General features: G+C 38.0%; 2 long non-coding RNA genes across 2 annotated transcripts; both read right to left on the bottom strand.

Moving 5' to 3' along the window:
• Positions 1–1,342: 1,342 nt before the first annotated feature.
• LOC117594790 lies at positions 1,343–1,894 on the bottom strand. The gene is made up of 2 exons (XR_004576035.1): positions 1,813–1,894; positions 1,343–1,586 (listed from the first exon to the last, which is right to left on the bottom strand). It is a non-coding gene; the product is annotated as an uncharacterized LOC117594790 (long non-coding RNA).
• A 3,185-nt stretch (positions 1,895–5,079) lies between these two features.
• LOC105030865 lies at positions 5,080–15,355 on the bottom strand. Its single transcript, XR_829643.3, has 4 exons — positions 15,281–15,355; positions 9,653–9,706; positions 7,820–7,903; positions 5,080–5,112 (listed from the first exon to the last, which is right to left on the bottom strand). It is a non-coding gene; the product is annotated as an uncharacterized LOC105030865 (long non-coding RNA).
• Between the last annotated feature and the right edge of the window lie 691 nt (positions 15,356–16,046).

The raw sequence follows: 16,046 nt of genomic DNA, 5'->3' as shown, positions 1-16,046 counted from the left end.
TTGTTGGGTCTGGGTGAACAGTGTAATCTCTTTTATTTATTATGTTTATTATTACATTATTATTATAGCCTAGGTTTTTCTTAAATACTGAATACTGATTGGATAATGGTTGTGTTTTATGAGACTGTATACTGCAGGTATGGTATTACATTTAACCAGGTTATAAGTGCCTATATATCACGCAATGCGTTGTCTATGAACAGCTCTTAGCTGTGGTATATTGGCCATATAGCATAGGCCTGATGTCATATTGCTTAAATATATAATTGTGATTAAGGTAACAATTTTACAGCGTAAAATGTAGCTTTGTATTTAATACACCACTTTGATAATCATATTACCTAAGATTATTGCAATCCTAAAGGTTGAACACATCGATTAAACATTGGATTAAGCTAGTTAGCCAAACCAACAGTTCTCTGCCATAGCACTGCCCACATAGAGGCACGTATGTGCACATTTCCCTATAGGGGGCGCTAAATGCCAATCCGAGGCTTAGCTCAAAATCACTATATCAGGTTGGGCTCAGTGTGATTTTTCTTGGATCTGTATCAAATCAAGTTGGCTTTGGGTCAGGGTGCATAGTGATTATTAATCACTGATCAAATCAATGATCAAAGTTCATACTTTGATCAATTATAATAATAATTATGCACAATTTGACAAAATAGGATGTACAATCTGTTAATTAGTATGTACTGATTTCTTTGTTTATGTAATGACTGTTTTTGCTTCTGGCTTTTAACCAGACAAAGAAGAAGAAAGTCTCTTTTACTGACTATTTGGTTTTATTTGAGTTGTTTACATTTCTGCTGTCCAAATGTCCATGATTGCACTGAGTGCTCTCAAGAGACAAACAGAAACATTTGCACGTGATTTTGAAACCAAGTCAACTACTGCACATTCAGTAATGCTGTTGCTAACACATTGAGGAGAGGATTTTGGAAGCATTTTTGTCCCTAACACTTGAAGTAACCCACTGCTTTGAAGTCCTGTCAGAAGTAACCTGCTGCTTTGAAGTCCAGTCAGAAGTAACCCGCTGCTTTGTCAGGTGAATAAAAGTTAAATAATTGTTTTCCTTAAACCCGGGCATCTACCAAACAGTATAGTCCTTACTGAAAGTGAAAGACATTTCACATTAGTGTGTTGAAGTGACTGACTGGCTGATGTTCAGATGGAAAAGCATCATCCTATTGATGCTCCTGTTTCCCATGTACACTGCTTCAGCCAGGTCCCACATTAGTACAACCCATCAGGCGTTGCTTTCTCGAGTCTCCCAGGATCAGAAACCTAAGAGACGTTTCCCTTGACATGCTCTTCCAGAATAATTTCAAAGCTGAGGTGCTTCAATAATTTTTATTGTTCAGTAATGCAGGGCATTATAACCATCGTCGTCACTCAACATGTTTTCATTGTTTGAAATCATTCAAGTGCCAAATTAAAGGCAATGGAGACATTGACAGTGAATGACTTGATCCAGACATGGTGGCAGGGCTGTCTCAGAATGTAATACCAACCAAGCAAATCATATCCAGTGAGATGAATTCCCACATGATGAGAAAAGACATTTCTTCATCAGATGAGAACTTTACAAAAATAATCATATTTCTGTATCATTGTGAATAATTATATACATACCATTTCAATAAATAAGTATATTCAATATTAAATAAAGGTTTTCATTAAAAAAAAGATGCATGAGGATAAAAAGCGAATCTATTTGATGTAACTCATTCTGTCAGCATTTTTATACACAACATCCACATCCAGTATCAACAACAGAAATAAAAATGCAATGAACAATTAGAATACCATGATCTTGAGGTGACCACTGGGAATTGAAGGCACTTCCTTGGCAAAACACAGATCCCTCCTTCAAAGTTTTCAACCTGAAACACAGAAGAATTCAAATATAAATATAACATCACTGTGAAGATGAGCATGAGGAAATATTTCTGTAATAAAGTAATAATGAATTCCTTAAATTGTTAGTCAGGAAAACCAAATCTCCCATCTAGAAGAGAGACATACACAATTGGTGTACTGAGGCTTAGTGATGTCATACAGATTATGTATCTTTCTACTTCTGAAATGTACAAACGTTCTGGTACCCAAGTACTGACAACATACACCAGGCCCCTAATAAAGACCAAATTACATGTCACATGATCAAACATTTTCAGAACTTCCAAATATCAAGTTCAAAGGCACATAATCTTCATGTACATATAGATTACATACATTATATGCAGACAGAGAAACAGAAATGTTAACTGGACACAGAACATGAAAAAAATATATAGGAATAAAATAAACATGAATACATAAAAAAACTGAATATGGTGCTGAGGAGGTAGTTCTAGTTGAGGAGCAAATTTATTAAGCTCCTCAGCTCCATATTGTGGTTACATGTTTTCTGTTTCATTCATGTTTCTTTTATTCCAATGTGAAAATATTGGACAAACAGGCTGACCATTGTGTGTCAGTCCCATTTCTTTTCTTTACACTGACGATGTAAAGAAAAGATTGTGATTGTGTCCAAAATGTTTTTCCTTTACTTTTGTCACTTTAGCTTTTCGCACCATGCACATCATTTTTTTTTAGGGAATGACTGAATAAATATTTTTGCATTTGAGCCTTAGTTCGGACTCTCAGAAATATATTCATACTAAAATCAGGTTTCGGCTGCTCTTCAGCACTTCCTTAGGGAGTAAAGGTTAAACTACCCTATATTATTAATAGCACTAGATTATTCAAAGGACCAGATGAATCAATCAATTGGACTAATAGGCTCTTTAAGGTCTTTGAGGACTTCCTGTTAAGTCTCTTCATAAAAACCCTGTCTCAGCTGAGCGACCTCTCATTAAGGTTCGGACTGGACATTAAGAGTAAAACACAATGACGACTGCAGAAACTGAAAAACGGCTAATGCGCCAGCCCACTCAATTTTCCAATCAAGATGACACTCCAACTAAAGTGGTGCTTGTAATGGGCTATTCGTGGAAGGCTTCATTCATGTAAGACCATCTTAAGGCCTATAGGTGACATCACCTGACATGGGGTCAGTTTTAAGTGAGCCTGAATTAATGTTGCCCACAGAAATCCCTGCTGTCTTCAGCGTCGTCAGGTAGAGACAATAGACAAGTGTAACAAAGGGTTATCAACTTACCACCAATGACAGCTTCCTAAATTTGTGGACCAAGACAATCCAGTCATTTCTGATTCACTGTGTGACCATGCAGAGAACATTTAACATTGTGTGACTCAAATGTTACAACACACTTGGTTTCACTTCATAATGACCCTTGTTCTCATCACATTCTTACGATGGGGCCTATCTTGCAGACTTCTAGCGGTTGGGTTTACATGGAGGAGAACTCTCATTGCTCACTTGTTGGCTCAGTTTTTTTTCACATGTAACTTTGTCATGACTGTCAATTCAAAATTCACGTTCACGGTCCCTGTTTCTATAGAATATGTTTATAAAGGTACTGGCTACTATTACATGTTGTTCTCTCAACTAGCCTTCAAAACGGGGTTTTTGGAAACATGGTTTTTGGAAATGGGGTTTTTTGAAACAGGGTTTCCAAAGTAGATCCCTATATTTAATTGAAAATATTACAAAGACCACATATTAAATGTTTAACCAGAGGAATGTCATGGTTTTTGGGAAAATATATGCCCATTTGGAATTTGATGCCGTTGGGACAGGGGAATGTTTACCACCGTGTTGCATCTTCTCTTCTTTTAACAACACTCTGTAAGGGTTTGGGAACTAAGGAGACCAGTTGCTGTAGTTTGAAGGTGAAATGTTTTCATGTTCTTGCCTGATATTGGATTTCAGCTACTCGACAGTTTGGGGTCTCCTTTGTTGTATTTGTCATTTCATAATGCACCAAAAGTTTTCAATGGGTGACAGGTCTGGACTGCAGGCAGGCCAGTTTAGCACCTGGACTCTTACTATGGAGCCATGCTGTTGTAATACGTGCAAAATACGGTTTGGCATTGTCTTGCTGAAATAAGCAAAGCCTTCCCTGAAATAGTCATTTTTCTTAAATTGTTTCCCTATTTGCCCACGCAGTCTTTCACAGAGTGGTAAACCCTCCCACCTTTACTTCTGAAAGACTCATCCTCTCTGGGATGCTGTTTTTATACCCAATCATGTTACTGACCTGTTGCCCATTGACCTAGTTAGTTGTGAGATGTTCCACCAGGTTCTCTTTTGTATTACACAATGTTTCTAGTCTTTTGTCGCCGGTCCCAAATTTTTGTAACGTGTTGCTGGTATTCAAATTCATTGGTCATATATTTTTCAAGGAACAATAACATTTGATATGTTGTCTTTGTACTATATTCTATTGAACACAGGGATTAAAAACTATTTGCACATCTTTGCATTCTGTTTTTATTTCCATTTTATATATAGTGTTCCAATGTTTTTGGAAATGGGTAGATCAAAAGAATTAGCCAGACAGCAATCATGCATACATTTATTTTGACAAACGTTTAAGGCTAATAGCACAGTATCACCTTATCTTAAAAGATATACAGTTGGAATGAAATAAGGGGCCTAATAACATCCTCATGCGCTTATGAATGTAGGAAAGAAACTCCTGGAAAACATGGATATGATTATGCGAACATAATTTTGAATGATTACAGATCACTTGCAGATGTCACAGACATAGCTTAGAATAACACTGAGCAATCAATAATGTATATCTTTCTATGATTGGTATCACACATAAACAAAATGGCTGACCTGAGAATACAGCCAACTATTCTAGGGGAGCAGAGACTCTTCAACTACAATGCTTTTTCAAATGTTTTTCCTTCACTGAGCTGCTTCCCTGAGCTGCTTCACTGAGTTGCTTCACTGAGCCACTTCCCTGAGCTGCTTCACTGAGCTGCTTCACTGAGCAACTTCATTGTACTTACTACTACTAAGATGCATGAGGGGAGAAATCAACATAGAGTAATGCCTGCGTATGCTGATTAACCTCCGGGGCATTTTAAAACCTAAAAGGGACGTACTCACATGAAGTGTCTACGACTGGGCGCAGAGTGGACTCATTGCTAGCCGTGTTAGCAATCTGGCACATCTTTTGTAGTCTGTAAAATGATAAAAACAACATTTTATTAGTACTGATCTGTGGTTTCTATGTTCTGTCTGTGGAATAGATTAAATGCTTAAAGACAGGTTTTCACAAAAGCATTTTAAGGCTTTAAGTTCAGTAGATTCATCGTACTGTTGTTTGCCAAACCCATGATAATTAAGTTGCAATTGGAAACACTTCTAATTTTATTACTGCACCATACCATTCTTGTCTGTCACTTCAAAATGAAATCAGGTACCATTTTGCACTTCCTTTTGTACACAAATTATAATTTGTTCATTTGGTTCCCTATCAGCTCCTGTCTCGGCAGTAGCTACTTTTTCTGGGTCCACAAACAAAATAATAGAAACATGCAAATAATAAAAATAACACTGATAAATTGACATATAATGATGGTCCATGCATTGAATCAACAGGTGTTTATCTGTCTCTGGTGAACTCAGAAGACTTCACATCAAAGCTAACTAAAATTACAAATGTTTCAAATGAAAACTGAAATGAATTTAAATAGTGTATGGACTATAGTATATAGACTACATAACCTAGGCCTATATCATTTAATAATACTGATTTAGTAATTTAATTTAGGTAATGTTTGACTAAATGTATTTAATGATGTCTATATACCATATGTAGAAGTTCATTATGTCATGTGCAGGCCTGTTGGTAAAGTATCACACTTACAGTGCCAAAGTTGTGGATTCGATTCCCACGGGGGCCAGTACAAAAATGTATGCAATACCAATATATACATACATAATATGGACTGCTACACAGTTGACTACCTCATAAAGTTGGTTGATAGAATGCCAAGAGGGTGCTATGCTGTCATCAAACTGAGGGTGGCAACTTGAAAGAATCTAAAATATAATTGTATTTTGATTTGTTAGACACTTTTTTGGTGTGTATATATTGAATATTTTCAATATTTCTTTTCAATATTTTAACACGCCAGATGTACACCTGCAAGTCTAACCCACTATTGATTTTTACAAATATTTCTGAGGTGGAAAAGTCTAGAAGTAGCAAAAGCTCAGCTGTTCCCTCAACTTCCTGGTTGAGGAAGCATCATGACAAGAACTGGAACCACATTTGTTGTGCTTCGGTAGACACACATCTCAAAATGATGTCACAGTGGAAAAAAACTAAAACAAAGCTGGTTTTCTGTAATGGAATAGTGTGGGCGTACTCCAACAAAGTAGGATTTGGTTTCTTTAAATGATCTGATTGAAGCTTTAGCCACATACACGGATACAGTACCTTAAGTCAACAATATTATTTGGGGAGAATTTAAAAGATTTTTCCAGTTACTTCAGTTAATATCATAAAATAAATGAACATTCCAAAAGAAGGAACATATTTAACATATATAAGAAATGTTAAAATATTTATATAATAGTTACATTTTAACCAAGTTACAGTACCTAAAACATACTCTATCAGTGGAATGACCCTACTATATGTTTACTCAGCTGTTCTAGAAATATTAAACCACACAAACATGTGATTTATAATAATAGAGGAAAAATCATGACGACATCATCCAGCCAGTCAACATTTCAAAGTCATCCAAAGGAGTATTTCACTGTTTCTTCCTCCCTAGCCTGGGAAATGTTCTGGAGTTCAGGGGGAGTATTTCACTGTTTCTTCCTCCCTAGCCTGGGAACTGTTCTGGAGGCCAGGGGGAGTATTTCACTGTTTCTTCCTCCCTAGCCTGGGAAATGTTCTGGAGTTCAGGGGGAGTATTTCACTGTTTCTTCCTCCCTAGCCTGGGAACTGTTCTGGAGGCCAGGGGGAGTATTTTACTGTTTCTTCCTCCCTAGCCTGGGAAATGTTCTGGAGACCAGGGGGAGTATTTCACTGTTTCTTCCTCCCTAGCCTGGGAACTGTTCTGGAGGCCAGAGGAAGGCCGGCTGAGAAAGGGGATGAATTGGCTCAACTATGACACGGTTTCTTTATTGATAAGGAAAATAATCGCAAAGACAACAGATGAGATAAGCCAAACGAAACATTCAAATATCTGACCAAACGTTACAACTTGAGATTCAGCAGAGATGCTGCTGAAACTGCTCAGATCAAGCACCCGATTAAGCTACTAAATATCACGGTCCCAGACACTTAGGCCCAAATTTACAAAAACTCTGGTGAAACCATTAGTCAAAGTTGGTCTTTAGCTAATATGAAGGTGGCCAACTTCTAATGGTTCTAGTGACAGGCTAATATGGTTCTAGAGGCAACATGATTGTTAGGTAGATCTGATAAATCTAAGTATATATATTAGCACAAGGTGTTAAATGTACTTACTGCCATTAATTCAAGAGTCCACGTATGTCAATTAATCAATCAATCAAATGTATTTATAAAGCCCTTTTTTAAACTGTGTGTCTTTCATACAATTTATTTCTACTGTTAAACTGATTTAAAATACTCATCCTTACTAACTCTATGGATTTTCTAAATGAACAGAAAGCCATTCACACTGTCTACCATTTAGCATTTCCTTTCTGTTATTTTCAAGTGTACTTCTTCAGCCCAACATTCAAAATGTGCATATAACCACACACTTTTATATATTTAAGTCCTAGCACGAACAGTTCTGGGACCAGGCTAGAATATGTCATAAAGCAGAAACATGGTTATAAACCAACATTGCTGACCATGAATACAGACAGACACCATAATATGACAGTAAAGATACATACATGCTGGTGTTGAACAATCTCTTGTGTTGTGGTAGAGTCTATGAAAATGTGTTCTGCATTCCGATGAGAACTTGACTGGTCCTGCTTAAAAAGAAAAGTTCTCATCAGGAACTTTTTTTTTTGTATATTTCATGAACAGTTCTGAAGTGTATACATTTTGCTATTAACAAAATCAGAAGCACAAACATATACTAAGACTAGATACCCATTCACTAAGACTAGATACCCATTCACCAAGACTAGATACCCATTCACTAAGACTAGATACCCATTCACTAAGACTAGATACCCATTCACTAAGACTAGATACCCATTCACCAAGACTAGATACCCATTCACTAAGACTAGATACCCATTCACTAAGACTAGATACCCATTCACTAAGACTAGATACCCATTCACTAAGACTAGATACCCATTCACCAAGACTAGATACCCATTCACTAAGACTAGATACCCATTCACTAAGACTAGATACCCATTCACTAAGACTAGATACCCATTCACCAAGACTAGATACCCATTCACTAAGACTAGATACCCATTCACCAAGACTAGATACCCATTCACTAAGACTAGATACCCATTCACTAAGACTAGATACCCATTCACCAAGACTAGATACCCATTCACTAAGACTAGATACCCATTCACTAAGACTAGATACCCATTCACTAAGACTAGATACCCATTCACCAAGACTAGATACACGTACACCAAGGAAGAGATCCAACTATGCATATTATAAAAAATGACACTATCACTTAGACTTTAACATGCATATTTATTGATTTAGTGCAAATGTATTGTTTATTACTTAAAACATATTGATTATGCATCATTCATGTATTTAGGTTGATCATAGTATATTTTACTTGTGTTCTACTCTATTTTGTACAAAATGTTATTTCTGTTTTGCATATATACCAAGATTTTCAACCAAAACCACCTAATCCGGTTCTGCACCGACTCAATTATCATCATTCTACTGGCCCACAATAACTCATGACATAACAAAAGACTTAACGATAACTACTAAGCACTTCTGGGCCTTACTAAGCTTCCGGATCACCAATTTTCACACCAATTACTGAAGTCTGTCCAGAGGTCTTGCAACAAATAATCAGCTTAGAATTGCACTGTGTTCAAGTTTACCCTGGCTAGTTCTGCTGGAGTAATGTGCTCCGCAGCATCTCACTCTCCTATGGCACTCTTTTCCACAGCACTAGTAATGCTGTATAACCTGTACAGTGGAAAAAATCTATGTATTTTTAGGAAATGTGGAATATACTGTCCTACATAATACACAATGTGTGAAATACATTTGTATATATGTTTGTAAAACATTTGTTGGGAAAGATTATTTGGCAATTTTTGTAACTTTCACATTACAGATATTACATTTTTTCTTTTGGTCTAGGGATTTGGTTCTACGGTACATTACTTTGAATTTGAGTCTTTTTACAGCCTTTAAGCTTTGGAAAGCTTAAAAATATTATCTTTAGATATTCGAGGCGTGACTGAGAAATGAAAGGGTGACTTACAAATGTCTCATAGATTTAAGTCTGCCTCTGCCAAACTGAAGTGTTCTATATGGATTTATTACCTAGCTGACAGGTCTGCAGGGCTGTTTGTTTCTCAGTAGAAATGCTGAATTAGGATCTGTTTTGTCTCTTAGATAACATGGATAGAAGAGACTTGCACCTGATCCTGGATCAGCTCTCCCACTCCAGACAATTTAAAAGGCCAAGATACATACTGCAATTTCATCCAGAAACAAATGAGGAAAACATTGAATGTTGATTAAAAACATTTTGACTGCTATTTCCATACCTGTGAAATGCTTTATGAACTTGTCCTTCAGGTGTATATCTCTTGGGACAATATCTAAAAAAAAAAATGTTTACAATTGGTGAAACTTGACATTGAAACTGAAATTCATGAAGAGGTTAACTATAATTTCAGTTGGGATATTGAAAAAACTACGAAGAAAGTGACGATAAACGTCAAACAGCATTTTTTTCACTCAAACTTCATTGGGATAGAACAGCAGAATATGATATACATATATATATATATATATATATATATATATATATATAATATCAAAATAAAAAATAATATAAATGGCCACACTAGAATAGGCAGTTTTGTCACAAAACAACAATCCCACAGGGGTCTGAGGTTTTGAAGGAGCGTGCTGGTTTTGTGCCGTGGGCATGCTGTCTGCAGGATTGACCACCAGAGCTGCTGTCAGGGAACTACAAATGTTATTTGACAAAACGGTTGTTTCCATGCCAGCACGGTGCCTCCACATCTGGCATCTTCATCCACATGGTGTACATTTTTCACCTGCATACCAGCAACCTGGACATTTGATGAAACTGTGGGTTTACACAAGCAAATAATATTTCTAAAAACGGACAGAAACGGTCTCAGGGAAGCTCATCTGCATTCTGTCACCCTCACCAGGGTCATTAGCTGACTCCAGTTCAGGACTAACTTCAGGGGTCAAATGCTCACCTTCAGTTGACCCCCGTTTGAGCTGTTCTGACAGTCACTCAGTAAAATCATTTAAATGGTTGCATGTTGTGTTTATATATTTGTTCAGTGTATATACACACATTCTGATTGCCCAACAGGACATGCCAACGGCCTCTGAGTCTCACAGCACACATTCTGTAGCTCAGCCAAGCCCATCTACTCTCTAAACTTGCAAAGCACACAGGTGTCAGATAGGTTCTGGCTAACCGTGTAAGCAGATTATTGCCCGGTAGTTATAAGACTCCCGGTAATTTTATAAGAATAATTCACAGCAGCTAGCTCCTGTGCTAATTTGACCTGACTGGACCCGACTCTATGATGCAGAAATCGCAAAAGATGATTGGTTCAATTACAACCCTGAGTAAGCCTTGGCAATGCTTTTGATGTCATGACATACCTCTGGGCATTAAGCAAAACAACAACTCATCATTCCAATACAAAGAGATGAACAGGCTATGGGTCTTATGTAAGGGAAAGGAGGGTCCTGAATCCTTTGGCTGCTGCCCAGATCAGATGTTACTGGTGTGAAAATGTCAAGTCACCTTCAAATGTATTGGAACCCTTGAAAAAAAACCTCAGAAAGACTGTAAAAAGTAAATAATACAAATATGATACGCTGCCAATTTTTTTTTAAATAGTATTATATTTGACCATGGCACCTGATTCCAATCCAAGTACAGATTCTGCTCAGCCCCTCTTAGGTGCCGACTTCTTGTTGTTTACTGACAATAAATGTATATATTCAGCAACTCAGTTTGACCCAGTTGTGTTGCAGTAGATTGGAAATAAGTTGAACACAAGATGTGACCGAGTTCTGTAATTCCCTCTGCATCGAGATACCCATCCTCCATCAGACAAGTTTAACAATGAGGTAAAAATGTGTGAACTCGGTATACTTGACACTTAGTACTTCAGCTATCGCTTTGTACCTATTGCCTGATTGATGTTCGACAACTAATTGTGTCTTCATGTTTCCCATGGTAAAGGACTGCTAAAGGATTTACATGCGTATAATATGCATTTTATACTGCAGTGAAACAGGAAGCCATGAAAAACCAAGATGCTTAAACTAGGATTAACTTTTTAAAAAAAAATAGAATGTTAATGCACATTTTATTTTTTTTGATATTATTTCAAGAATTTTTAGGGGTGCCAAAAGATACATTAATTAAATGACTTCTGAAACAAAATCCCTTTTAGTATACAAATATTACATAATTTTTTGCATACAATATAGCAAGAGAAATTATACATTTTATACTGTCCTTATGGCTCTTCTTCATCAAGGGTGCCAATAATTTTGGAAGTGACTGTAAATGCTAGCACTAACAAGCATGATTATCCCTAAATCCAGTAATATTGTTTCGGCTGCTTGAGATGTCTGGATTACCTGTCTAGCCACTGATATAAGGGAATAATACAGGGGGCCTGAGCGGTACCAGAAGGACCCACTCCGGATGAAGGCATCATTTGTTTGGTGTTTGCTAGGCGCGTTGCGCAGTTTGTGGCACGATCTCTCTGAGTCAGACTTCTGACACAGATCCCCACAATGAGACAGGAATCCTGACAATAAATCAACTGGCTCTGTGCGCTGCACGACATGCCTTTCGCTCTATTGCTCTGAGCAGCGCTCGCTGGGTCCCGTTCATCAGGTAGGAACAGGTTGCATTGAAATGATACGGTAAGACACACATTCCACAACATGCACCACTTGCTAATGAGTGGCATTTGACTTCCTCAAAAGGTACATTCCGTCTGGCCAGCAGCGTATGTGGTACTCAGACCCCGCGGCTCTGAGACAGTGCTTCCACTACATGTCAGTGCCAATAAAGACTCCTACCCAATGTTCAATCTGAATGTTAATAGAACAGTTCTTAAACCAATCTATTATTTGGTATAACGGACAGGTTAGAGACAATTGCACCAATGAGTATAACAAAATAGTGTGGCTGAGTTCCAGTCAGCGCAACAATTATGTAGCGCCTTAAAGGCACAGTAACGCCACGCTGATTCTGACTTCAAAGGCCTAAAAGCAAAACACATTTAATGCAATTTCCTGTACTAACTGGATGTTCCAAATACATTTGGCAATGTTACCATTAGGTCCTTCAAATAGTTTCAGTGGGATATCAATGGGACATTGCAAGATTGTCTCAAATGAAAATGCTCTCATAGGTGACCTACAGTATTATCATCAAAACAGTTGTAGTCCACAATGAACGAAAATATAATTGCAACCTTGTTGATTTTAATTGAATTATTTCCTTGCAAATCAGTAAAATCTTTGAAATCACAGCATGTTGCATTTGTATTTTTGTTCAGTATGAACCAAAGTCATTTTTGTTATTTGTGGTACAGCTGCCATTTCATTAGAAGGCCTGTTTTGGGGAGCCTAATCCTTAGTAAAATTCTGTTAATCATGTTACATGCAGGTCCTTCTAGATTTCTAGGACGTTACTCAGGACCTGTCAGGACCTTTTTCGTATTTTCTCTGTGAAGTGAGGTGGTCCTTGTTTTCCCAAGCCTGTTTAATTAATTAAATAGGCATAAGCTGTTCAGCTCAAAAAGTAATACAAAAAGATATTGGCATTATAAATTCCACAGGTTTCCACATCCAATGTAGCTGGGACTAGAACTCACAACCTTTTTATTGGGAGTGCACTAATCTTGCTGCCGCTGTCATACTATATCTTTGTCTTCATTGTCTTGCTGTATGAAGCGCAATCCAAAGAGTTTGGAGGAATTGAACTATCGGAGAGTTGTCTTTTTTTTCTCTCAATGTTGCAAGCATTTTTCGTTCATCTAGAGTCTTCCTTGGCCTATTATGCCAGTTGCGATTGCTGTGCTCACCAGTGCTTTACTTTTTACTGCGGTTCCAAACTTTGTTTCCGATAATTTTTTCTCTCCGTATTGTTTCATCTTCATAATGGCTTCTTTGACTTTCATTGAAACTTCTTGGGTTCTCATTTTGACAGACATCAGTAACAGACTCCAAAAGCAAACACAAATCCCAGATTCAAGGCTAGACAATGAGAACTCACTTATGCCTGCACAAATGTTGTGACAGAAAACACATCTTATAAACCTGAAACACCTCTCAATTCAAACTGTAATTGGTTGACTTCAAATCCAAATGGCTGGATTATAAAAGCATCCAGGGTTGGCCCGAGGCATAAGCAATATAAGTGGCCGCATAGGGCTCTGAACGCAAGGGGGCCCCATACTGCTAGTGAGCCCTGGACCACTAGGGGAGAGGGGGCCCCCAAAAGGCTAGGGCCAGCTCTGAAAGCATCACTGTTCCAATAATAACAGAGGACACTCTACCTCCACTGAAAAATATGTCTTTATGATCAGTTGATACAAATATGTTATGAACCAATAGGTTGTGGGTTCAAATCCCAGTAGTTAAGAATGTGTTTCAGGAATGATTATTGTGTGAATGGATATGAATGTAATTATGTTCAGTATGTTGAACATGAAATCCCTGAAGGGTTTTTCTTTGTGTTTATGTGGGTGTATGTCACTAGCCTTGCTGACAGAGCCCTAAATGGTTGTCCAGTCAAGGCCACAACATTTTCTATTTTTGGAGAACTAGTCCCATGTAGCTCACTTCAGGGTAAGGCTATGTTTTGGTTTTGATTCCCATGTAGGGCCAGAACAAAAAAAGTATGAACATGTATGCATTCATTCCTCTGAGTCACTCTGGATAGGACTGTCTGCTGAATACCTCAAAGAGCAACATCCTGAAGACTGGTAAAAACATTTCACGAGATTGGACATTACTTTGAAGAATGTCCTAAAAATGTCCTTTCAGGAGGACCTTGTGACTCACTAGTAACTACTCAAAACCTCCCAGACCTCTTAAGGTCTGACCAATGATACATCTTTGGGGAGGATTCTAACTTCAACAGTTCAGAGATGTTTCATTTTGCATCTTTCATCAACATACAGTATGGGCATATGCATTTAAAATGTCAGCATTGTCCTGTCTCTAAAGGACCATAAAACAACGTCCTAAGAACATCTTTATAATGTCTTCAGGGACATCCCCTAGGATAAATTGGGATCTAGAAAAAACCTCCAGAGAACCAAGACACAATGCACAACCTAGTTCAGAGGACGGTTATGTTTGTAACATCCCTGGGATGTCTTGAAGACTTGTTGTGTTTACTGGGGTTAGCAATTAATAAACCAGTGGTTTTACCAGGTATTTGAGTCTAAATCTGGAACATACTTTCTGTTCAGTGTCTCCCCAAGATTCCACAAACCAACACAAATGACATGGCTTCTGCTGTTCCAACTGAGCATCATGGCTGTTCTCTTTCAAATTAGTGTTTTGGTCCGAAGATGAAATTAGTCTGTGAATGTAGTAACAATGCCAGCGTTTCCAGAGACGACTAAACTGTGAGCCACACACGAGTGTCCTGGTTTTACGTCACCCAACGATGCATTCCTGTGACGGTGGCCGCTGACCCACTGGAAGCTGATTATTCATGTTCTGAGATTCCACAAAGTATCCCGGACTGAATGAATCATTCACACAAGTTGAGTCTGTTAATGATGATTCTCCCTGGGCAACCGAGTTGTTCACACCCCGGCTTGGCTCCACAGATGTTAATCTATTACACGATGTGGTGGAATCTCACCTGGCCAGTGAGAGGTTGCATGGTGTCCTATAGGGAGCGAATGGTCTACTGAAATTTAGATCCAGACTTCACACGCACCAGCACATCAAGGACAGCAATTCAGGTAGTTTGAATCTGTAGTAGAGCTTGCTGAATCAATTACTGAAAATAACGCCAAACAAATAGGGAAGCCTACTTGCTTCGATTGCTGATCTACTCACAGAAAACTGATTGTTAATAATATCATGCGATTGTTAAAATAGTCATAACGCTCTGGCTTGGCAGCTCTCACCTCATTCAATTACAGATCTCTCCCATTTTCCAAAAGCAGAATGACAAGCGAATACACACAACAGGATACAGTAGCAGACACTGATAAAGAACAATGGCAGCTGTCAAGCTCCAGTAAAATAGGGATTACAGTTTCATCACGGCCTAAAAATAAATCTTATCAGCTTACCTATGGGTCTGCTGTTATCCAGCCTTGGAGCATAGAAAGGCTTTTCTCGAGAGGAGAACTTCATGTCTTGGGCTGCAGGGTTCAGGCTGTTATAGTGCCTGGAGATGGAGGTCTTGTCTCCCTGATGGCTTTCTCCTATAACCTGTAAAATAAGGTCCAGCAGGGTTTTCCTCTCCATCTGCTTCAGGTCTTTGCTGTCTATGCACGTGCTGGAGGTGATCAGCAACAGGAATATAGTCAAAAGTATGTGCCATTTCCTCTCAGCCTGCATGGCTTTTCTGGTTGGGTAAACACGAAAAACACATATCAAGTTAGCCAATAGTGCTAAAAGGAGACAATAGTGCAAAGTGACTTTTGCACTTCTATCACCACAAAAAGATATATGTGTAATGTGGTGGAAACAGAAGTAGTCTATTAAATGAAGCATGCAAGTGAACATATGCTCACAATTACATTAAGCAGGATAACAGCACTCTGAGTCAAATATTTAAAATACTTAAAATAATCGAAATTAGAAGGAATTAACATAACAATTGGCAGTGCCGCAACATTGTGTTTCTCATGCTACTTCACAAAGCCACAATAATTGTGATTTATA

The sequence above is a fragment of the Esox lucius genome, chromosome 8 (assembly GCF_011004845.1).
Source record: "Esox lucius isolate fEsoLuc1 chromosome 8, fEsoLuc1.pri, whole genome shotgun sequence".
In the NCBI taxonomy this organism is placed as follows: domain Eukaryota; kingdom Metazoa; phylum Chordata; class Actinopteri; order Esociformes; family Esocidae; genus Esox; species Esox lucius.
The sequence above is the reverse complement of the archived record's forward strand: the minus strand, read 5'-3'. Positions and strand labels throughout refer to the sequence as shown.